Source organism: Galeopterus variegatus, unplaced genomic scaffold (genome assembly GCF_000696425.1).
Source record: "Galeopterus variegatus unplaced genomic scaffold, G_variegatus-3.0.2 Scaffold783, whole genome shotgun sequence".
Classification (NCBI taxonomy): Eukaryota; Metazoa; Chordata; class Mammalia; order Dermoptera; family Cynocephalidae; genus Galeopterus; species Galeopterus variegatus.
The window spans coordinates 415,534-439,326 of NW_007726894.1; the positions used below are offsets into that span (position 1 = coordinate 415,534).

At 48.9% G+C, this 23,793-nt stretch overlaps 1 protein-coding gene across 3 annotated transcripts in view; it reads left to right on the top strand.

Moving 5' to 3' along the window:
* Window positions 1-1,687: 1,687 nt before the first annotated feature.
* PPARD (peroxisome proliferator-activated receptor delta) overlaps window positions 1,688-23,793 on the top strand; it is an 84,324-nt gene continuing 62,218 nt past the window's right edge. For 2 of the 3 annotated variants that reach the window (XR_550450.1, XM_008572423.1), the window contains exons 1-2: window positions 1,688-1,811; window positions 6,116-6,199. The gene's annotated coding sequence lies outside the window, so the exon portion shown is untranslated. The remainder of the gene's footprint in view (window positions 1,812-6,115; window positions 6,200-23,793) is intronic. The other variant, XM_008572424.1, reaches the window with a different exon arrangement.

Below are 23,793 nucleotides of genomic sequence, written 5' to 3' on the forward strand. Positions count from 1 at the left end.
AAAGCCAGAGGAATTTGTATTATCTCCAGAAAGGGTGGGACAGAGGAGAGAATGGTGGGGCAGGGAAGAGGGCGGAGGATAGGTAGCAATTTGGGAGAAGGCCAGGCCCTAAGGGGTGAAGGGCCAGTTAGAAAACCTCAATGTGGGGTGCGGGAAGGGCTTTAACGATGGGTGAGTTTAAACTGTTTGCCAGGCATCATGTGATCTTGCCCTAGGGCTCAGAGCATCATAATGTTTTCTGTATTCATGAATTTTTTGTATGGGAAGAGGTGTGGGCAGTCCTCAGCAAGGGCTGAGTTTCATCTCTAGAGCCCTGAATTGATTTCTAGAACTCTGAACTGTACAGTAACAGCCTGGCAAGAAGCAGAAGCCCAGAGGCAGAGATATTTAGAATATTAGTCCCCAGAAATCTGCAGAAATCTTAGGGAGGGCTTTGACTTCCATAGTCCATGTTTACTTCAATCTCAAAGGGCGAGGAGGTTGACATCTAAATTACAAAAGTAATGAACATTCATTTCAAAAAGTAGGAAAAAAAGGGCTAGCCAGTTAGCTGACTCGGTTAGAGGGTAGTGCTGGTAAAACAAAGGTCGCTTACCAGCCAGTCACCAAAAAAAAAAAAAAAAAAAATCCAGTCAAGAGTTCGGATCCCCCTACCGGCCAGCCACCTAAGCAACAACAAACAAACAAAAACGAAAACAAAACAACAAGGAACAACAACAACAAAAGTAAGCAGAAAGAAAGAAAAAAAACCACTCATGGTTCTACTACCCTAAAGAGCTGAGGGTGTGGCAAACGAGTTGCATCGGAGAACGGAGGGGTAACCTTTACTTTAAGGATAGTGGAAAGGAGGGAGTTACCCATTGTTCATACACCTGAGAGTCAAGTTTTGCTCATCACCAGATGACAAAGCCAACTTCTCCCACCAGTCTGCCTTCCAGCTGGCTGGTACAGGGATCTGAACCCTTGACCTTGGTGTTATCAGCACCACGCTCTAACCAATTTAGCTGACTGGCCAGACTTCCCTTCCAGGTCTTAAAGACCGGTGTTAAGAAGTGAGAACCGAATTTTCTAAAACAGTAAGGAGGGTGCTCCCCATTTAGGTGGACAAGCGTATTAGATAAGCACATGAGAAGGTAGGTAAGAAGTCCAGGAGCATAAGTTTCCAGTTGCAGAAGAGTCTCGAGGAAGGAAAGCCCTTTTTTGAAAATTACAGGCAGCGCGGTCTCCTCTGGTGGACGAAGCACTGGGTTAAGAGTCAGGAGAGTAGGTTCTAGCCCCAGCATTGCTTCTTGCTGCAAGTCACGCACCTTCTCTGGGCCTAAGTTTCTTCACCGGAAAGTTGTAGAGGTTGTACTATACTAGATGACCCCTACCTCCCTTGCTGCTTTAAACTCCCTTTTGCAATACTTGCTGGACTTGTTTTACTAGACCTAGCGCTCCCCGGCTCCTCCCCGGCTCCTCCCCGGCTCCTCCCCGGCTCCTCTCCAGCTCCTCCGTCAGCTGCAGCGCCCGTAATCCGCACCAGACGGCGCTACAGGCAGGTTCGAGGCAGCGTGCGGTGGGCGGAGTGGCAGAATCGAGGAGTCTCCGGGAGGCACGGTGATTGGCCGCGGCAGGGCAGAAGGGGGCGTGGAGAGGGAGGGCCGAGCTGCGCGGTGACGTCACGCTGGCGGGGCGGGGCCGGGCCGCGGAGCGTGTGACGCCGAGGCCGCCGCGGAACTGGGGATTAATGGGAAAAGTTTTGGCAGGAGACGGAGGTTTCTGCGGAGCCTGCGGGAGGGCGGCGGTGGCGCGGGAGGAGGCCGGGACAGGTCAGTCCGGGTCTGGAGAAGAGGGTAGGCAAGCAGCGGAGGGAAGCGGCGGGCCGGGTCGAGGCGGCCAACGGGGCTGGGGCTTAAGGCCCGGCGTGGAGCGGGATTGGGGGAGCGGTAGGGGTCCGCGGACAGCGCCGCTGCGGCTTGCAGCGCTTTGGCCCGCGCCGGTCAGCTGTTGTGCGTTGCCCTGCTGGCACCCCACTGCCTCTGCGCCCCTAGCCCTGAGTCCCCCATAGCTGTCAGAGCCCGAACCACGGGCGTCGTTCCACGCGATCCTGTGCCCCCTCTTGGGCCTCATGGCTCCGTGTCCTCCCACTTCTCTGAGAGCCCGTCTCAGGCCCGGGATCCTCTCCCACTCCCCTCCCATGCCTCTGACCTCTTCTCTCACCCCTTCTAGTGCCCCCAAATCCGTTGCTCTACCTACCTAGGGTCTCCTTGGGGATCTTCTCCTCTGTCCCCTTCGTTATAGTTGTCTCCTGCCTTCATCTTCCCATCCTTGCCCTTTCAGTCAGTCGTTGCTTTCTTCTCCCGTCCCTGTCCCCTACTTCTCCCCGTGCCTGATCCCTCCCAGTATTACTGCTCCCCATCCTCTTTTCTAACCCCGTTTCTGCAATCCCTGTCTAGATAAGCCTCTCCTACTCTGGCTCCCTCGGAGGCCCTGTTTTTGCCCCACTCTCTGAATTCCTTCATATCAACCCTGTCCCCTGCGTTCCTGTCGACCACCTACCTCACTCCCTTTCCCTCAGGATTCCTTGCCTCTGCTTCAGGGAGAAGCTTTAGCTGCACACACTGCTCTGCTTTCACTTGACCTGCAGTTGTGATACCTATGGGGTGGGTGGGGTGGGGTGGAAGTTTTAAGCATCTGATTGAATTAAGGGGCTGAATGTCTGAGGTAAATAACAGGTGTGTCTGTGTGGGTGAATTTATTGGGGTGTTGCATCAGAGATGATGTCCAATTTGTAGGACATTCTTCTAATCTCAGCTTTAATACTTCCTTTTTATGGGTCTGTTGACTTCCAGGAACACTTGGGGAGAGACTGGGCTGAGTAGGGTGCGTGCCAGGGCTAGGTGGAGGCCTCATCCAAGGCTTTTCCCTTTCCAGGAAACAGGGTTCTGTGTCCTTTCACTTAGGATGTATTGAACACATTTAAGCCATGATACCCCAGCCTATATCTGCCCTCACTCCACCCTCCACCCTATGCCCCATTCCAAAGAGCTAAGAGAAGTCTCTAGAAACTATGCCCCAGAGAATGCCAGTGGTCCTCAACCTCTTTCCTCTGTACTGGCTCCAGAACATTTTTTTCCTGTTTGAGTTTTGAAATAGATTGCCAGCCTGATAGCCCTGGGGCTGGCAGGCATGTATCCCTTTTACTATCGGTGGCTTGAACCAGCTGCTGATTTTCTCTCCTGCATCTTTGACCAACTGAATGTGCCTCTGATGTTAGTCACTGCACAGGTTCTCTTGGAGTTTCTTCTTCCTTCTTTTTCCTTGGGAACTTAATTTCCTGTGGATCCAAGAGGGAGACTGACGCTGAATTTTCATTCCGTTTGCCCAGGTGAAGTGTGGGGTATCAGGTTGATATCTGCCTGGATAGGTTGTGGGGCTGCATTCCTTGTCAGGAACTTGAGTTGTCTGATTCCAGCCATATAGATCATCTTCTCTGGGGCTAGAGAGCCCTTCATGGTGTGTCTGGGTGTTTAACCTTCTTGCCAGGCTGGAAGTTCTTTTCAGATGCCTTCAGTTTGAGCTCCTTTATTTGGCCTTGGTCCCCTAGAGAAATCTTCAGGAAATAACATATCCTCTGTTTCTGCCCAGTCTGATCTTAGAGGATTCTGAGAGCATGACCCATTCTCACATTTAGAAAGGAAGGCCTGTTGTTTCACCTGGCTCTGGATTTCTAGGTCTCCTCTTTTGAGGATCATGCTCTCTGTTTTTGAACCAGAATTGGGCACAGAATTGGCAACCTTCAGGAGTTGTGGTGGGGAGCCAATTGAACCAGCTCGACCAGACTTTAAAGTTTTATTATCCCCCGTGCACTAACCCTTTTCTGTGAAAGCAATATGATTGTGGATGACCTGTCATTGAGCCAGTCCCCTCTCCACTGACCCCTGAGCCCCTTCTGCATAGCGGTTTGGGGAGGATTCGGGCAGAATGGACCAGAAGGGGTCCCTTGTTCCTAAGAAAAACATTTCTCCAGGTTTTTTTTTTTTTTTTCCTTTTTGTCTTTTTTCGTGTCTGGCAACGGATCGCAACCCTCTGTGTCGCGCCAATACCGGACCGGGACCGGCAACGGGATCGCAACCCTCAGTGTCGCACCCGCACCTCGCTCAGCCAGTGAGCGGGAACTGGTCTGTATGTGGGATCCGAACCCGTGGCGGGAGCGCTGCTGCGCTCCTAAGCGGCGCACTGTAGCAGTGCGCCACCGGGCCGGCCCATTTCTCCAGGTTTTATTATTTTTTTTTTTTTTAAAAGATGACCGGTAAGGGGATCTTAACCCTTGACTTGGTGTTGTCAGCACCACGCTCAGCCAGTGAGCGAACCGGCCATCCCTATATGGGATCCAAACCCGGGGCCTTGGTGTTATCAGCACCACACTCTCCCGAGTGAGCCACGGGCCGGCCCTTCTCCAGGTTTTAATAGGTCATTCTAAAGGGGTTGAGGTCAAGTGTTTGGCAATAATTTAGTCCAGTCTCTGGCTCCCAAGAAGGGCTTTACTTTGTTTTTGCTTACCCATTAGGAGTGCTCTCCACTGAGGCAGGAGGTGAGAGGCTTGAGAACAAGTCAAGCCCAGTCCTTGCAGAGCAGCTTGGGCACCAGCAGCAATGGCCAGATAGCTTCTTAAAGTTTGTCCACTCTGTCATCTTCTGAGTGTGTAGTCTTGATTTACAGTTACCACATTCCCATTCAGTGAGTTTTGCAGAGCTTGGGTCAGCTTGCTTCTCTGTTTCAAAGGTGGGTGGACAAGCCCCTGACAGTATTCTACAGATGGTGTAGACAATCAACTTTTTTTTCCTTTTTGCTTTTATTTTGGGTGCCTGGCCAGTAAGGGGATTTGAACCCTTGACCCTGGTGTTACCAACTCTTAAGTTTAATGAACTGACCGCCCTTTTTTTGGCTGCCTTTCTCCTTGCCGCTTCACCACTTCTTTCTTGTGTATGCCTCAGCCCACTCAAGAGGAATTGCCTCTACTCAGCCTTCCAACCCTGCCTGTGGTCCCTCAGACCCCTTCCCTGAAGGCCGAGTGAGAGGACAGCCAGTATCAGGTGCTGGCCTGGGAAGCCATAGACCTCTGTTTTGGACAGAACATAGCTTTCTTGGGTGTTGTGCAAGCTGTCCTCAGGGCCTGCAGATCCTGGAATGTCTTGGGACAGTGCAGCTCCTCTTTCTCAGGAGGAGTTGGACCTATTGCTTCCAAAGGCTTCAGCTGTATCCTGTCACCAAGGCATACCTGAGTATTCCCTGCAGACTGGGAAGCTGAACTGTGGTGCCCTCTTGCAATACCTCTGCAGGGCCCGGAAATGCCAAGAGCCAGCCCCACTGCCCATCATTGTCAGCACTGGAAACTGTCTTTTTTTTCTCCCTACCCAGTGTCTCTGTGGATTTTGTCCTGTTAGGCCCTTGCTTGTATCATTCAGAAGCCATGTGCCCATTGCCCTTATCTGTGTCATGTTGTACAACATTGCCCAATGGCTGCTTCTTGGAGATGGTTTGATGTACCTGAGCATTTTTTTCTGCCTTTGGAGCCAGGGGGAGGGGCTGCTTATTAGCAGCTGGATTCCAGGGTGTCAGAGGAGAGCTGGGTACTTGGGTTGAGCCTGGCAGGGAGAGAATGGCCTCTTGTATCAGATTTCAACATGTGGGTCTTCTTTCTCATCAGATGGTTCCTGGCCTTCATAACTCATCAGGCTGGTGATTGGGGTGTGACTCCGGTCCTGTTTCCATGGGGCTTTGGTCAAGGAATGAAGCATGACTCAGGGTGTCTACACATATGAGCTGCCACCTATTTGGGGGTGTTGGGCATCAGCTCCTTCCTTACCGTGTCAGTTCTTTCTGCCTCACCTTGGTAAGATCGGCAAAGCTAGTGTCCGCTTGCTTGGAGGTGAGCGGACTACTTCCAGGATTGGGAAATATTTGCTGATTCAGGCTCAGAATAACAACATCTCAGGGTGGGTGTGTGAGGAGCCCAACTGCCATGGGAGCACTCTTTGAACTCTGGTGTTTAATTATAACTTATTAGAGCTGCTTTTCAGACCCCTGGTGCCTCTTAGCTAAAGATGTTGGTTTTTTTCTTGTCCTGCAGTGTTGCGTGGTGTTTTGGGCATGCACGTGGTACTCACACAGTGGCTTCTGCTCACCAACAGATGAAGACAGATGCACCAAAGAGGTAATCCCATTTCCCTTACTCAGGGGCCTCTGAAGCTGACTAACACAGGATCCAGATTTAGGATCCTGGCCTTGAAGATGAAATAATTTCACTGGGGCTGAGTCCCAGACCCCAATTGCCTGTCATAGCATCTGGTACCCATCACGTACACATAGTAGGCACTGATTTCATAGTTAGTGAATGTCTGTGGCTTACATAATTTTTTCAGGAGCATGAAGATTTTCACCTTTGCACCCACTAAAACTTAAACTCCACAAGGGCAGGGATTTATTTTGTTTCCTTTTGTGTCCAGGACAGTGCCTGGCACGGAGGAGATGCTGAATAAATATTTGTTGAGTGAATAAATGAACACACTTCCTTCTCTACCCATATGGGTGCGTAGGGTGCCAAGCCACAAAGATGGTGTTGATCATTTTCTTTCATTTATGAAGCAAATATTTCTGAGTGCCAGGCACCTGGGAAATGATGATAGTAAAAACCGGATTCAGTTTGCTGGCATACATGGGGTCTTCAAAAAGTTTGTGGAAAGATTAATATTATTATTTTTTTTCTCATATTATCTTTTAAGTCTGTTTTTCCATGAACTTTTTTTTTTTTTTTTTTTGTCTTTTGTCTTTTTCCGTGTCTGGCAACGGATCGCAACCCTCAGTGTTGCCCCCGTACCGGACCGGGGACCGGCAACGGGACTGCAACCCTCGGTGTTGCTCCCGCGCCTCGCTCAGCCAGTGAGCGGGAACCGGTCTGTATGTGGGATCCAAACCCTCGGGCGGGAGCGCCACCGCGCTTCCCAAGCGGCGCACTTATCCAGTGCGCCACCGGGCCGGCCCCTTCCATGAACTTTTTTTTTTTTTTTGTCTTTTGTCTTTTTCCGTGTCTGGCAACGGATCGCAACCCTCAGTGTTGCCCCCGTACCGGACCGGGGACCGGCAACGGGACTGCAACCCTCGGTGTTGCTCCCGCGCCTCGCTCAGCCAGTGAGCGGGAACCGGTCTGTATGTGGGATCCAAACCCTCGGGCGGGAGCGCCACCGCGCTTCCCAAGCGGCGCACTTATCCAGTGCGCCACCGGGCCGGCCCCTTCCATGAACTTTTTGAAGTACCCTTGTACATGAGACCTGGGCATAATACACAGAATTGTTTCTTCCATCTCTGCTGGGGTAGTGGGTCCTCACTAGAGTTTGAACAATGCTCTAGGTTTCCTATTGCTGTTTCCCTGTTCTCAGGATGCCTGGCAGGTTTTATAAACTCTCAGAAGGGGAGCTCCAGGGAATTCCATGTTCATTGTCCCAGCTATTTGGGAGGCTGAGTTATTGTGGGTCCCTGCTGGGGGCCACAGGAAATGTAGCCTCCTGTCTGATTTGTTTTAATCTCTGAAGTTCGGTGGTTCCAACATCTGTTTGTGGGTTTTACTTCCCTTTCTCTGCCTTTAACCCCCTGAGGGTTTTCCTGTTGCCAAACAGGGTAGTGAACCCCTGTGTCTCTCGGTCTGTAGGGGTCAGGTTGTTTGTGGCTCTTTCAGGAAAGTCTTGGGCAGGGGCCCCTCCTGTTGTCAAACCCATACCAAGTCCTTTCCTCTGAAAGGACTGTGAAGGAGGAAGAAAGGGGGGTTTGGGAGGCTTCTGAGATTCCCTGAGAGGAGATGAGGTGGAAGTCCCCCCTGAGCAGGGAGAGCTACCAAGTTGAATTGATTGTCTTTGTCATTTGCTTCAGCAGCAGCTAGCCACAGTGGCAGCAGCTGTACATGTACAGGGGTTGGTTGTCCGGTTCATCCCTGATCTTTGAGCTCCCAGTCCAAGGCAGAAGTTTTCTTCCTTAGTTTTCTCTGGCAAAGGTGAGGCTATAGCTTTATCATATTTTTCAGTGTTAATCTCAAAAAGCAGTGGTTGTTGCCATGTTAGTCTTTCTCACCTGTAGTACTTCCGTGGGCCAGGTGCTGTGACAGATATCTCAGATACGGTCCTTGCCTGCACCCTTCCCCCACCTCCCCATACAGTGGGGAACCTAGTTGGGGAGAGAACACATATGCACAAAAAAAGATTTTTTTAAAAGTAATTTTTTATATATATTTTTTGTGGCTGGCCAATGCAGAGATTGAACTCTGGACCTTGGTAGATTTTTTAAATATTAGAAAGCCAGTGGATACTAAGAACATGGTGCTGTACAAGGATATGTATTCTGAGGAGCAAGCCATCACTGAGGGCTGGCTTTGTCCGTGAAGAAACTGAGTCTCAGATTGGGCCTTGAGAGAAAGATGATTTATTTTGAAGTCAACCTTAAAATATTGGAAAACAGTGATTCTCAGTCTTTTTGGCCTCAAGACTCCTCTGCATTCTTAAAGATTGGGTACCCCAAGAGCTTGTGTTTACCATAATAGAAATTAAAACTGGGGAATTTTTTTTTTTTTTTTTAAGGATGACCGGTAAGGGGATCTCAACCCTTGACTTGGTGTTGTCAGCACCATGCTCAGGCAGTGAGCGAACCGGCCATCCCTACATGGGATCCGAACCTGTGGCCTTGGTGTTATCAGCACTGCACTCTACCGAGTGAGCCACAGGCCGGCCCAAAACTGGGGAATTTTTTAAAGTTACTAATTTACTCATTTAATAAACTCATGTGTTATCATAAATGACATTTTTAATGAAAAATAACTACTTTTCAAAACAAAAAAATTATTGAGGGGAGAGATTTTTGCCTCTATGTCTGGTTTAATAAAAAACAATTGAATTCTTATATCTGCCTCTATGTTCGGTCTCTAGCAATATTTTGTTTTGTTTGAAAGATATGAAGGGGGCCGGCCCGGTGGCGCACTGGAGAGTGCGCCGCTTGGGAGTGCAGTGGCGCTCCCGCCGAGGGTTCGGATCCCATGGGGAGACCGGTTCCCGCTCACTGGCTGAGCGCGGTGTGGGCGCAACACCGAGGGTTGCGATCCCGTTGCCGGTCCCCGGTACGGGCACGACACTGAGCGTTGCGATCCTGTTACCGGTCAGTAAAAAAGACAAAAAGGAAAAAAAAAAAAAAAGGAAGATATGAAGAAAATCTGGCCTCACACAGATAGGTGGTTGAGAAAGGGAGGACAGTCTTTGCAGATAATTGTGGATATTTTTCTTTGATACTATACCAAACTCAACAGGTTGTAGTTTTTTAAAGGGTAGTCCACTGTGGAGTCTGAAACCTTAACAAACTTTCATACTTTGTCATATTAAAATCCGTCGGTTTATCTTGCACTTAAAATGGATCTTTTACTTTGAATTGGTCATTGGAAATATTGGTTCACCGAATTATGCAGATCTTCCAGATGTTGACACATTTTATTTTACAATATCAAAAAATCATATTCATTAATATCACCACTGATCTCAGAAAAGTCTTCAGGTATTGGAAAGCTGTCAATTTCACAGTGGTCAAAACAAATTTTCCATGATTTAAATTTTCTCTTGAAAGCTTGATTTTTATCATTTGTATCTTGGTAACATACTGTTGGTTCTTTTTCTTGAAGTGACATTCTTACTTCCCTTTCTTTAAAGTAAAAATGGTGTTCCATGAAAAAGTGGCTAGTTTAGCTTGCAACTCAGTCCCACAAGGGCTTTTTCTATTTTATTCATTTATTTTTATTTTAACATTGACTTGTACACATTTGTGGGGTACAATGTGTTTTTTAAATACATGCATATACTGTACAAGCACAAGTGCTTTTTCTTGAGATAATCATGTAACTCCCATTTTGTCACAAAGACATTTATCAAGGGTCAAGATTTAATAAAGTTAGTTTTCAGTGGTTCATCTAGGACATTCTTAAGTGAAATTGGCACTTTATTCCTCTCTTCCCTGGTTCTGTGCCTTGACTGGGCTCAGCTGGGTGGTTTTTGCTTGGGGTCTCTCACTTTGCTATAGTCAACTGGAGTCTGGGGCAGGTGTCATCCGAAGGCTCAGCTGGGTTGGACATCCATGCTGGCTTATTCACATGGCAGGCACTTGATGCTCACTGTTGACTGGAGTGCCTACACGTGGCCTGTCCATGTGCCTTGGGCTTCTCACAAAATGACAGCTGGGTTCTGAGCCGAAGTATCCCAAATGTGGGTGCATTGAGAGATCCAGGCAGAAATGGCAAGATTTGGGCCGGCCCGTGGCTCACTCGGGAGAGTGCGGTGCTGATAACACCAAGACTCCGGGTTCGGATCCCACATAGGGATGGCCGGTTCGCTCACTGGCTGAGCGTGGTGCTGACGACACCAAGTCAAGGGTTAAGATCCCCTTACCGGTCATCTTTTTAAAAAAAAAAGAAATGGCAAGATTTCTCACGACCTAGCCTTGGCAGTCATGCAGTGTCAATTCCACTATTCTCTTAGTCATAGGACCAGTTCAAATTCACGGAGAGGATTACACAAGAGTGTGAATACCAAGAGGCATCGTTCACTGGGGAGGGAAAGAGGCCTCCTTTTCTGTTCAGCCTTCCTCTTCTGTTCAGCAGCTCCTGGCATTCAGGGTAGTTGACTGCAGTACCTTCTTTTTCTTTTGAGTCCAGTCTTCAGCACCTAACTTCTACCCATTGTTCACTCTTTCCCTCCCCAGTGAACGATGCCTCCTTGGAGACCAGCTACTACTTTTTAGCATCCCTTATGTGAGGTAACCTGGCTTTTACTATATATGAGTACTTCCAGGAGAAAAGTGCATCTTCTCACGATTTTCATTCCAGGAAACCACTGTTAGGAAATTCCTAGTAGGTTGATAGAGAACATTGAATGCCAAGTGAAGGACTTTGTACTCTGTTGTTTAGGTAGTGGGGAACCATCAATAGTTTTGGAGCAAGGACTGATGGTGTTAATATTGCTGACAGGTGGATTGAGTAGAGAAATAATGGAGGTAGAGAGGATGGGTAGGAGAATATTGCAGTGGTCTTAGGAAATTCTTCCCCATGTTAAACCTGAGTTCCTCTGGTTATAGATAAATGTATTTTTTTTTTTCCTTTTTGTCTTTTTTTACTGACCTGTAACGGGATCGCAACCCTCGGTGTCGCGCCCGTACCGGGGACCGGCAACAGGATCGCAGCCCTCGGTGTTGCGCCCGCACCTTGCTCAGCCAGTGAACGGGAACCGGTCTCCACATGGGATCTGAACCCTCGGCGGGAGCGCCGCTGCGCTCCCAAGCTGCGCACTCTCCAGTGCGCCACCGGGCTGGCCCATAAATGTATTGATTTTGAGCTATTAGCCACACAGATTAAGTACCCAGAGCGCGGGTGGAGTAATCCACCTCCATCCTCACCCCCAACCTTATTTAGGGCTATTGATGCACAGAAGAGATTAAAGGGTTCACAAAAGTTAGAAGGCAACTAAATTTAGGTTTTATTTTCAAGACTCATAAAAAGTTAAGCATAAGTTATTCAAAAATTAAAAGCAGGAAAAATAAAACTTCATTTAGCACCACTACCCGTGTTTAAAGTACACTTCCGTTTCAGTATCATTAAGAAGTGAGGGGAGGAGCGAGAAGAAAAAAGAAGGGAAGGTCCAATTAGAGAACAGTAGGGACAGGGAAAAGAGGGAGAAAAAAGAAGGGAGTCAAGAGGGGCAGACAGCAAAAAGAATTTGAAGGAGGCTGAGACTGGAGGAGCTATTTGAGGAAGCTGAGAGAAGGCTCTGTGTGGGGCTGAGATGTCAGCAACTAGCTGGCCCTTCTGCGCTTCCCTGGGGCCCTGGCTTCTGGGTTTAGCACTGAGAGTCCTTGCTCTTTTTCTGCAGCCCTTTCATTGTCTGTGAAGAGGCCCAAGTGGATTCAGTGCTGTGCAAACCTGGGTGTGACCCTCAGCTCTGGTGTTACCTAGCTGGCTCTAACCATGTCCTGAGCTTCCATTTTCTTCTCTGTAAGGATTGAAATGAACCTCAGTAGGGGCTGGTTTGTTCCTTTTCTGCTGAGCTGGGTTTTGGGGTGGGGATCTCAGGAAGAAATGACTTTCTGAACCAGCCCCTTCCCCACTTTACAGGCCAGGGAACAGGGAGTCTAGCTCCAGCACAGGGAGCCTTCCTCTTCTGTTCAGCAGCTCCTGGCATTCAGGGCAGTGCACTGCAGTACCTTCTTTTTCTTTTTTTTTTTTTTGTCTTTTTCCGTGTCCGGCAACGGATCGTAACCCTCAGTGTAGCCCCCGCACCGGACCGGGGACCGGCGAGGGGATTGCAACCCTCGGTGTTGCTCCCGCACCTCGCTCAGCCAGTGAGCGGGAACCGGTCTGTATGTGGGATCCGAACCCTCGGCGGGAGCGCAGCCGCGCTTCCCAAGCGGCGCACTTATCCAGTGCACCACCGGGCCGGCCCCCTTCTTTTTCTTTTTTTTTTTTGTCTTTTTCCGCCTCCCGCAACGGATCGTAACCCTCCGTGTTGCCCCCGCCCCGGACCGGGGACCGGCGAGGGGATTGCAACCCTCGGTGTTGCTCCCGCACCTCGCTCAGCCAGTGAGCGGGAACCGGTCTGTATGTGGGATCCGAACCCTCGGGCGGGAGCGCCGCCGCGCTTCCCAAGCGGCGCACTTATCCAGTGCACCACCGGGCCGGCCCCCTTCTTTTTCTTTTGAGTCCAGTCTTCAGCACCTAACTTCTACCCAGCCTTGCTGTCATCTCCGCAGCTCTCCTGAAACCATTACTGAGTTCTCCACAGCTAATAGCCACACAGCTTTGAGAGAGTTCTCTCATGAGGAGGACGCTGAAGGGAGAGGCTCCCGGGTGTTATGGGAAAACCGCTTCATGCTCAAGTTCATTTCCAAGTCATCATACTAGTAGGTATGTAAAAACAGGTTGTCATTGCTTTCCTTTGTGATCTGCTGTAACCCCTTGATCCTTATTGCTGCTCTTGGCACTTCCCTCCTCCAAGAGTTGTGACCTCAGAGCCACAGGGTTCCTTGGCTACCACTCCAATGGAGGTACAAGCCAGCTTTGCTCTCCCAACTGGCAGCGTTGGAGAGCAGGCTGCCCTGCATCTGCAGTGGGCTTGGGCCCACTCTCTCCTCAAAGACATGCTTTGCTTGAATTTGTCAGAACCCAGAGTTCTGCTCATCAGCCCCTTTTCCAAACAAGCAAGCAAGGCGTGCTTTTCCTCAGTTTTCCTTAATTGCCTAAAACATTTCCATGTTTATAACTGTCACTTGATTTCCTTTGCCTCCAGTTCCATTTCTTCTAGTACAGGGTTTCTCAGCCCCAGGTCTGAAGACATATTGGGTGAAATAACTATTGCCATGTGGGCTGTTTTTGTATGTAAGATGTTTTGCAGCATCTCTGGCTCCTACCCACTAGATGCCAGTAGCACTCCCCAATCCCCTGTTGTAAAAACCAAGAATGTCTCTAGACCTTGCCAAATGTCCCCTGATTGAGAACCACTGCTCTGTCATTTCCCCACTAAACATTGCTAACCAGCTAGGTCCACTGGTGAACATCACAGCAATAAGCCTGGTAAAATAAGCATATAGTTATTACACTGGAAGTTTACCCTTCTCAGTCAACTCTGTGGGTCCATGAGGGCTTTGGGGAGGAGTTAGCAGCATGTTACAACTAAGAAAACATATGATGTCCACAAACAGAGGGGCAGCATTCAAGGCATAAAGCCATCTCTTGCAGTGGTTGTGTTCCCCGGCTGTGCTTCTCCAAGACATTTAATGTAGCTCCCAGAGGTGCCATGTAGAGCAGAGTTGGTACCACTTAGCATGCGGATCACCATTAACCTGCCCATTCCTGGTGTCTGACATTACTAGGTAGTCATGGCAGTCTGATCACAGCAGTCTTCCTCTCCAAGCCCAGACGGGTTCTCCACCCCAAGCAGTGCTCATGAGAGAAAGCCTTATCTGCCATCCTGATCTGAAGCTTAGTTGTCAGGCCCAGGCCTTTTTTTGTGGCTCCTTCTCCTATAAAAGCCTTCAGGATGCTCTAGAGCTCCTGATAAGTTCCCCTTGACCTTCAGCACACACATTCTGGAGTATATTCCTCAGTAGTCCATTGAGGGCTTCAGGTTGGAGAAGAAGAAACTACCCTTCCCTTCCAAGGAGACCCTCCAAGGGCCAAAATGCCATTCCATAAAATTAATTCTCTGCCACCTACTTAAATAGCAAGCAATTACAGCGAAAGAGAGACCCTGGTCTGGGCATACCGCTGAGACTCCTGATCTGACACTTCTTTCACGAGGACCAGGGATCTGAACTTTCACGTGGACCAGGGTCTTCTTTTATGTGAACGAAGATCTGAAGACCAGGGATCTTTCACATGGACCAGGGATCTGAATATTATCTTATATGACAAAATGGACTTTGCAGATGTGATTACGTTAAGGATCTTGAAATGGGAAGATTATCTTGGATTATCTGGGCCCTAAATGCAATCACAATGTCCTTATAAGGAGGAGGCAGAGAGAGACTGGGCACAGGAAGGAGGCAGTGTGACTAGTGCAGCAAGATGTACACTGCTGGCTCTGAAGATGGAGGAATAGGCTCTAGAAGCTGTAAAAGGCAAGGAAATGGATTCTCCCTTAGAACCTCTGGAGGAAGTGCAGCCTGGCCAACTCATTGATTTTGTCCCAGTGAAACTAATTTTGGACTTCTGACCTCCAGAACTGTAAGAGAGTAAATGTGTTTTGTTTTCAGTCACTAAGTTTGTGATAATTTGTTACAGCACAACAGGAAGCTAATATAAGGCTTGTCTGCCTCCAGGCATAGGTGATGACTTGGCTGATCTCCCTTTCATGGCACTAGGAGAATATAGGCCCAGTCTTTTTCCGAACTAATATTTGATACAGTCTGCACTTTGGGAGAACCTTTTAGGGAGTTCTTGGGAGCAAAAGAGAAGGCCTCAGACAGTATCTGATTCTTGCTTTTGGAACTCCCCACACCTTCTTCAGTCAGATCAGTAATAAAGGGTTTCTTTCAGACCATTAAGGATCCAGGATTAAAATCCAATTCCAATTCTTTCTTCCCCTCTACTCCTTTTCCTTCCATTCATTTAACAGATATTTATTGGGGATCTCCTATGTGCCAAGTACTAGGCATGGGGGATGAAAGGGTAAACAAAGTAGATTATAAAAATTTCCTGCACTCATTGCAGTTGAGGTGAGGGGAAGAGTGATCCAGAATTAAGGTTTTTTAAAAATTTTTTGTTTTGTTTGTTTGTTTGAGTTTTTTATTGTAGTGGAGGGGCAGCTGGGTGGTGCAGGGATCCGAACCCATGACCTTGGTGTTATGAGGTTACGCTCTAACCAACTGAGCTAACTGGCCAGCCCCAGAATTAAGTAAACAGCATGTCAGATGGTGATAAATGCTATATAGAAAAATAAAGCAGGGGCCGGCCTGTGGCTTACTTGGGAGAGTGTGGTGCTGACAACACCAAGTCAAGGGTTAAGATCCCCTTACCGTTCATCTTTTTAAAATAAATAAAATAAATAATAAATAAATAAATAAATAAAAATATAAATATAAATAAATATAAATAAATAATAAATAAAAAATAGTGATAAAATAAAGTAGGAGCGGGGATAATGGCAGTTTTAAATAGAGGGCCAGGAGAAGGCCTCACTGAAGATGAAATGGAGGAGGAGAGTGAGCCACGTGTGGGAAGAGTCCTGCAGGCAGAGGGAAGGCAAGCATGGAGGCCCTGAGGTGGTACACTGCCGGGGCTTTTGGGGAATATTGAGGGGGCCAGTGTGTCTGGAGCAGAGGGAGGGAGGAGGAAGCGGGAGGAGATGGGGTCAGCCGTGGCCTGGGCCATGAAGCCCTGCACAGCCTTGTACTTCACTTGGCCCTGGCTCCTTTCTTCCTGCCTCCTCACACCACCTCTCAGTTTCTGTGCCTGGGTTCCTCAGCTCCTTTCTGTAGGATATTTGTCACATACTTAGGGAATATCAGCAGGTAAATACAGTCAGTTTAAAATATTAGAAGAGGGAAAAAAGCAACCTCCTCTTTCTGAATAATTAAAGCAGTCCCACCCTCAGCTGTGGGGCTGCGTGCCTGCCAGTGTACAAGTGTACCTACAAGTGTGAGGCTTGTGTACCTACAAGTGCAGGTTGGCTGCTCTCAGCTGGCAGTCCTGGGGTGGTTTCTGGGGTGTTCACCTCCATTACTCTCCTTAGCCCCAGGCGGAAAGCCAGGCGCCAGAGCCTGCCACTTTTTTCCACTCCACCCTTTCTGTTCTGCCCAGTGTGGGTCCCACAGTTGCCACCTGAGATGCTTTCTTAGCCCCCTCACCACATGCCCTTCCCTCCCAGGGCAGCACCACAGTGTGCCTTCTTCCCTGTTACTCAAGTTGGGTGGCAGGGGCTCTCACCCAGGCCCTTGCACTCACCGCCCCCTCTCCATCCCTGAGCAACTCCAGGACTCTGCCTCCTCAGCTTCAGCAGGTGACCCTGCTTTCATGCTTATCCTTCCTTCCGTCTGTCTCCAGAGATGAGTGAAGCCCACCCCCACCCCCCACCTGTGCCCTGTACAGCCCTCTCCCTCCTCTGGTCCTCACAGTGTTGATTGGGTTTCTAAGAATCAGATCCCAAAAGGTCAAGCATGCACAGGTGGAAAAGCCACTCTCTCCCTGGATAGTGCCCAGTGACAGTTCTGGTGCTCTGACAACTTGTCAAAACGCCAGCCTGTTAGTAGTCCACGGTGAGCCCTGTCATCTTGGGGCCAGGGTACAAATTGTCTCCCCGGATTAAATCTCCACACCTGTGTCCCTGATTTTACATTCCTGGATGACTCTGCCTAGCACCTGCTTTAAATAGTGGGATTGGGGGCTGGCGGGACAGCTCAGTTGGTTAAAGTGCAGCCTTGTAACACTAAGGTCAAGGGTTCAGATCTCCATACAGGCCACTGCTGAAAAAAAGGAAAAAAATAATGAGACCAATTAGCTTGTCATTGAAAAATAAAAAATCTTGGGTAATAAACAAACTGACCAATAATACTTTCTAGCTCCCAAGTGATAATCACTAGGTAAATAAATTGTAGAGTGCATCCAATCAAAATTATATCACTCCAGCCCTGTTTATATTCTTTTGCAGTATGTAATTCCTGTAACTTTTGTCTTTGGCATTTTAGTGCTACAGTGTATTTACAGCATGTAGCTACAGTTTACCTTTCATATCCTTGCAGTGTACCACCTTTAAAAAAAGGCAGTCTGTTTTCTAGCCCATTCCCTGACCCATATCTGCACCAAAGCCAAGCCTGCCTCTGTCCCCTGCAAGCCTATCTTAGCCTTATCTTCTCTCTCACTACCAAGAGCATCTGTTTTGTTTTTTTTTTAAAGATGACCAGTAAGGGGATCTTAACCCTTGGCTTGGTGTTGTCAGCACCACGCTCAGCCAGTGAGCTAACCGGCCATCCCTATATAGGATCCGAACCCGTCGCCTTGGTGTTATCACCACCGCACTTCCCTGAGTGAGCCACAGGCCGGCCCAAGAACATCTGTTTTTGATTTGCTTTTGTACCACCACCGTAGACACGTTGTAGATAACCAAGGAGTACCTTTCCTGAGCTGGTTCCAGCACTCCCGGAGCTCCTGCCCAGGTGCTGCAGCCCACACCTTGCCTTCCTTCTGATTTCTACCTCATGCCATGTGAGAAAATTGGTCCATCCACCTGATGCTCTGTATGAGTCAGGGACCTTGTTGAGTTGCAAGGGAGCAGCCTGCAATGCACAGTCACGTCCTTAGTCCTGATGGGTGTTCATTAGGCCATCTCTCCAGATATTGGTTCTTTGATAGAGCCCTCAAGTGCCTTGCATGGAGATGCCCACCAAGTACTTGTCAGGTAGAAGTTTGAGCAGATGGCCAGCCTAAGTGGCCTTCCCACAGAGTGACCCTGGCACTAGCCCACACCAGAGTCCTGCCTGGGAAGCCATTTCATGGGGGAGCAGTCAGACATCTCTAAAGGGAAACTTAAGTCATCATGTTCACTCAAGGACCCTGTCCCAGTTGTTGGCCCTCCCCTTTGTTAAGTGCAATGGAGACAACTGAGATTTTTGGCTTTTGCAGAGTCTTTTCCAGTTGCCTCCTTCTCCCCTTTCCTGCCCTTCCTCCCTAGAGGATCTGGGAAAGGCTTCCTTCTCATCCCTCTGGCTTGGCACCTACCGTGGTAGCTTATGGTGGAGTCATTGCTTGCATTCTAGGCTTTGCCTTTGGACAGCGAGTTCAGGAGCTGAGGTGACTTGTGTCCACACATGTGTCTAATCCCCTTTCCACTGCAGAGCCAGTAGATAGCCTGTAACTGCCTGAGTAAACTATAGCTCCCCTCTGTTGAATGCACTGTGCTAATCATGTTACATACATCACTTTTAAATTCACACTACACCCCAGGAGGTAGAAGTCATTGTATCCCTTTTACAGATAATGATTCTGACACTCAGACTGGTTAGGAAAATTGCCTAAAGTTGCACAGCTGAGTGGCAGAGCTGGGATTTGAGCCCAAGTTATTAAAGCCCATGTCATGTCTTTGATCAGCACATAGCAGGGCCTCCGAGGAGGGATGGCTGGTTGAATCTAATTGTTCTACTTTGGAAAGTACCTGCCTAACTGGCCAGACTGGTGTTGGCCTCAGAGAACAGCAGAATCTCTTGTTGGTTACTGAGCAGAGGCAAAATTTTGGCAGGTCATGGGGCCCCCTGCAGAGCCTCATTCCAGGTCAGTGGGCAGAGGAGGCCCTGAGAATGGTTGTGCTTGCGGACTCCTTGGATCTGCTCCAAGGCAGTGAGCAGCCCCCTAGAACCGTAAGAAATTAACCAGCCAGACTGCAGGCCAGGCACGTATGGTGGGAGGGACTCGTAGGAGAGAAAAACAATCTCTGCTCTAAGTGATTAATCAGAGGCTTTCAGTCTGGTGAAGGGAAAGGAGAAAGAGATAGCCTAGTTGTGCCCTTACAGAGAGAAGGAAAGGAGGGATATTGCCTCTATTCACATTTTCCCTTGAGCTAATCATTACCCCATGGATGAATTCCCTCCCTTCACACCAGCCTGCAATATGTGGGTATTGGTATTCTCATTTTACAGATGAGGTATAGCATCAAAGAGGTTAAACAGCTCACTTGAGTCACACAGCAAACAAGTGGCAGAACTGGAGTTTGAGTCCTTTGGAGTCCCTGTCCTCAGTTCAGTAACTGCTCTTCCTGCCAGTGTCACCTCAGCCCGAGCTTTCCAGGCATGTGCAGATTTGTGCAAGTGTGCATTGGAGGCATCTGAGCAGAGGCTGAAAGGGATCAGGGCTCTTGATAACTGTTCTGCCTCACGACATAGGCCCTATGCAGACCAGCAGAACTTACTGTGCTCAAACCAGCAGTGGCATTATGTTTTTCTCCTTTCCTGTACCTTGCCATCCCTTGTTTATTTTTAGAGAGGCTTTTCTATTTCTGTTCCCATTTCCTCGCTTGGAGGCAGGGGTTGGGGTGTAAGGATGGCATTGGGAACCAGAAGAGGCAGGCATAGGTGGCATCTCAGTGGTGGCCTTGACTGGTGTCTGGGGACCATGCCCACCTATCTGCCTTGCTGACCCCTCATCAGGCTGCTGGGAGGGCAGCCGAGACAGACAGCCTCATTCCTCATCTGTTTGGCTTCTCAGAAGGGAACGAGCTTTCACTTGGAGCAGAGCAGGAAGTAGCATGTGGCACTCTGTAACTCTAGCCTGTTCCTGAGAGTAAGAATTTCGAGGGAATATGGGGTAGTGGTTAAGAGCCAAACTGTGTGGGACTGAATTCTGGTTCTACCAGTTTCTTTTTAAAATTTTATTAATATTATATTTTTTACATTCTATGATGTTGCAGAGCAGTTGGGAGGGGGGTGAGGGGAAGGGGGAAGGAAATGTGATGGAGGAGGAAGGAAGAGGGGTGGGGTTGAGGCATGTGGCACTCCCCACATTCCCACAGGGGAGACCAGGGTGCTTCCAGCAGTGGCTTGGTCATTGCTGAGCTGGGTGCAGGTGTCAGGGGGGTGTGGCAAAAGCCCTCACCTCCCACCACCCCAGCTTGGGAACCTGGAACCCTTCTTGCTGTGGCTTGGTAGTTGTCACTGGGCTGGTTGCTCAGGTTGGGAGGGTGTGACTGAGGCCCATGGCCCCCCACCGCCCTGGCTCGGGAGAGCCCAGGGCGCTTCTGCAGCAGCTTAGTGGTTGTCACTGAGGTGATTGCGCTTGTTGGGGGTGTGTGGCTGAGGCCCTTGGCCCCTACCCTCAGGACTAGTTGTGGGTGTCAAGGGGCATGGCTGAGGCCTCTGGCCTTTCCTGCTTTCTGGCTTGGTAGCTCAGGGGACTTCCAGTCCTTCTAGGTGTTAATAGGTGTAATTTGGTGAAATGAGACCTTTACTAGTTAATATCAAACTTTGTCTCTGGTTGTGGGTACTCTGTTTCCTGAGCTGCACAGAAAGCCTTCTCTAGGGAATCAGCAGCAAAGCAGCAATTTAGCTCAACCACAGAGCTCAAGTACTGGTGCTAAATTGCTGCTTTGCTGCTGATTCCTAGAGAAGGCTTTCTGTGCAGCTCAGGCTAAATTGCTGCTTTGCTGCTGATTCCTAGAGAAGGCTTTCTGTGCAGCTCAGGCTAAATTGCTGCTTTGCTGCTGATTCCTAGAGAAGGCTTTCTGTGCAGCTCAGGCTAAATTGCTGCTTTGCTGCTGATTCCGACCAGTACTTGAGCTCTGTGGTTGAGCTAAATTGCTGCTTTGCTGCTGATTCCCTAGAGAAGGCTTTCTGTGCAGCTCAGGTTTTAATGGTTGACTTTATAGGTACTTCCAGGCTTAGTGAAATCTAGTGCACCTGGGTTGTGTAGAAACACTGGTCTGGGCCTGATCTTTTCATCAGACTGCATCCTATGCAATTCTATATTCCTGACCAGTCTCCTCTGAGTGGCCCTTCACTGATTGGGAGGCAGATCAGCTGTCCTTGCTGTGCCACAGTGTTCTCCTGGTGGTCCCGTCTCCCCCATCACCCGTGCTGCAAATACTTCTCATGGGACGGGCCATGCGCTGGTCCCTTGCGATGACTCACTGGCCTCTGAGTGGCTCCTTTTTTTTTTTTTTTTTCTTTAAAAAAAAAGATGACCGGTAAGGGGATCTTAACCCTTGACTTGGTGTTGTCAGCACCACGCTCACCCAGTGAGCAAACCGGCCATCCCTATATGGGATCCGAACCCGTGGCCTTGGCGTTATCAGCACCGCACTCTCCCGAGTGAGCCACAGACCGGCCCTGAGTGGCTCCTTTTTTTCAGTTGCTGTGGCTCCTCGCTCCTGTGTGGGTCCACGGGAACCCTATTAGTGGTATTGCTGGCCTGGAGGCCACCAAAATCCTCTTCTCCCCTGCCGCCTCCAAGCAACTTCATCAGAAAGGCACAGCTGTGGCTTTTTACTGGCTCCTGCTCTGTGCACTCAGCAGCTCTTGCCTGGAAACGGCCAGGATTCGAAATGGTCAGAGCGGTTTTTTCTTTCTCTCATAGTGGCTTCTCCTGCCTTCATGCACTCTGTAAGTCTCTCCTCCTCTTCCCCTGAGGTCTAGTGGCCCCAGCTTGGCTGTCGTTGCTTTTTTATAGTTGTAAATTTGTTGATTTGTGGGAGAGAGTGACGCTGGGGACTGTCTATTCTGCTGTCTTGACCAGAAGCGCCTGGCTCTACCAGTTTCTGAGTGGCCTTGGGCAAGTCACTTTACCCCTACATGAGGGTGATAACAGTAGACTCTATACCCCTGAGGATTAAATGAGCTCATACTTGTAGAGGCACAGAGAAGCACTCATGAGTATTGATTGTTTTATTAGCGTATCTCCAGTCCATCGGCATCCAGGACTGTAGGTGTTGGTTGGACTGCCCAGAACTTCAAGACTATCTTCCTCTTTGTGTCTGAACATGGACTTGAGTGGGTATTAACCTGAGTCCAATGATTGCCTGTGGGACCCCACAGGGCACTTCCGGGTGACAGCTGTCTGTGGTACACCCTGCTAGCCTCTGCCTGGGCTCTGGAGAGGCAGGGAGGTATAGTGAGGAATCTTCTAGTCTGAGGATATCAATAGCCCCCAGGCCTTGTTTTTGCTTTTGCACCTTGCTGAGGCTCTGGCCTTTCTGGGTGGTTGGGGTCTATGTCCCGTGGGTGCAGGTGGATCTTGGGCATTGGGCTCGACGTAATGGAGGAGGGGCTTGCTGCTGGCAAGCTGTTTAGCTAGCTAGTAACAATGAAAGCCATCTTCAGAAAATTGTGTTTGGGGGTTTAGAAAGTCAGATGCCACCAATGACCAGGATAGCTGAAATTTGGGAAACTGTCTTTTTAGGATGTGGGGCTGCCACTTGGGCATAAGAATTTCTGTGTGTGGTTTATAATTTATTTTTAAATGTTTCAATTATATAAATAATGCTCATTCATTGTAGACCATTAGAAAATACAGACAAGCACTGAGAAGAAAATCATGCATAATCACGTGTAAGTGACTGCTGTAAGTTTTGGTCTGTGTTCTTTTCAGATCGTGTATACCTAGTTATTTTTTCTTTTTTTCAAAAATGGAATATTGTTTAACATTCAGGTTTGTGACTTGCTTTGCCCAATTTTCAGGTGGTTTCATTCTGTTTCTGTTTGCCCTCTGACCTCCCCTCACCTTTGTGGGGGTAGAGTGATGGGGGAAGGCATTTGGCTCAAAGGGAGGCAGTTGGGAAGAGCTTTCTGGTTGTTTCTTGTTGTTATTTCCTAAAGGGCAGAGAGCAGAGAGGTGCATGAAATTTGTGCCTTTCCCAACCCTGTCTCTCCTGTCTCTGTCTCTCCCCCTCTCTTTTATTTGCTCTCCCTATTCATCACTCCTGCCTTTTTCCCCACTTCCATACAAATTCAGAAAAGGATACTACCTCCAATCTGAAGGTTTCTTTCCATGGTTTTTAGGGAGAAATCTCTTAGGAGTTCAGGAAAAAAAAAAAATGGCCGTACAGCAGAAAAGCCCTCACCTCCCACCACCCCAGCTTGGGAACCTGATTTCCTAAAGGGCAGAGAGCAGAGAGGTGCATGAAATTTGTGCCTTTCCCAACCCTGTCTCTCCTGTCTCTGTCTCTCCCCCTCTCTTTTATTTGCTCTCCCTATTCATCACTCCTGCCTTTTTCCCCACTTCCATACAAATTCAGAAAAGGATACTACCTCCAATCTGAAGGTTTCTTTCCATGGTTTTTAGGGAGAAATCTCTTAGGAGTTCAGGAAAAAAAAAAAAAGTACACAGAGAGGAGTTGGGAAGGTTGGTGCCTGGACTGGGGGAGGGGTCTTGAGAAGAGGACAGAGATGAGGTCCTGAGTCCCTGGCTCTGTTTTGAGACAGTGAGAAGAAACTGGGCCATACATTGGGGTAGGGTGGGCAGCAGTGGCTGTGGGGACTTCTTTGAACAGCCAGCAAACTGGCCAGGAAGAGGTCTGGAGAATGAGGGGCCCAGATATAGGTCAGAAATAGGTGAGAAGACAAACATCTGGATGGGACCTGCTCCTCCACCCGAGCCCTGTACTTTCCATGATCCTCCTGGAGAGATTCTCTCTCCTTCTACCTGATCTGCTTTCCCCACCTGGCAGTGCCCATGCCCGATGGTTTGACAAATCCGGTATATCTGGCTACCAACACTTGTGCGGCAGCAGCTGCACAGCTCCTGGGTATCTTCCAGGTGGG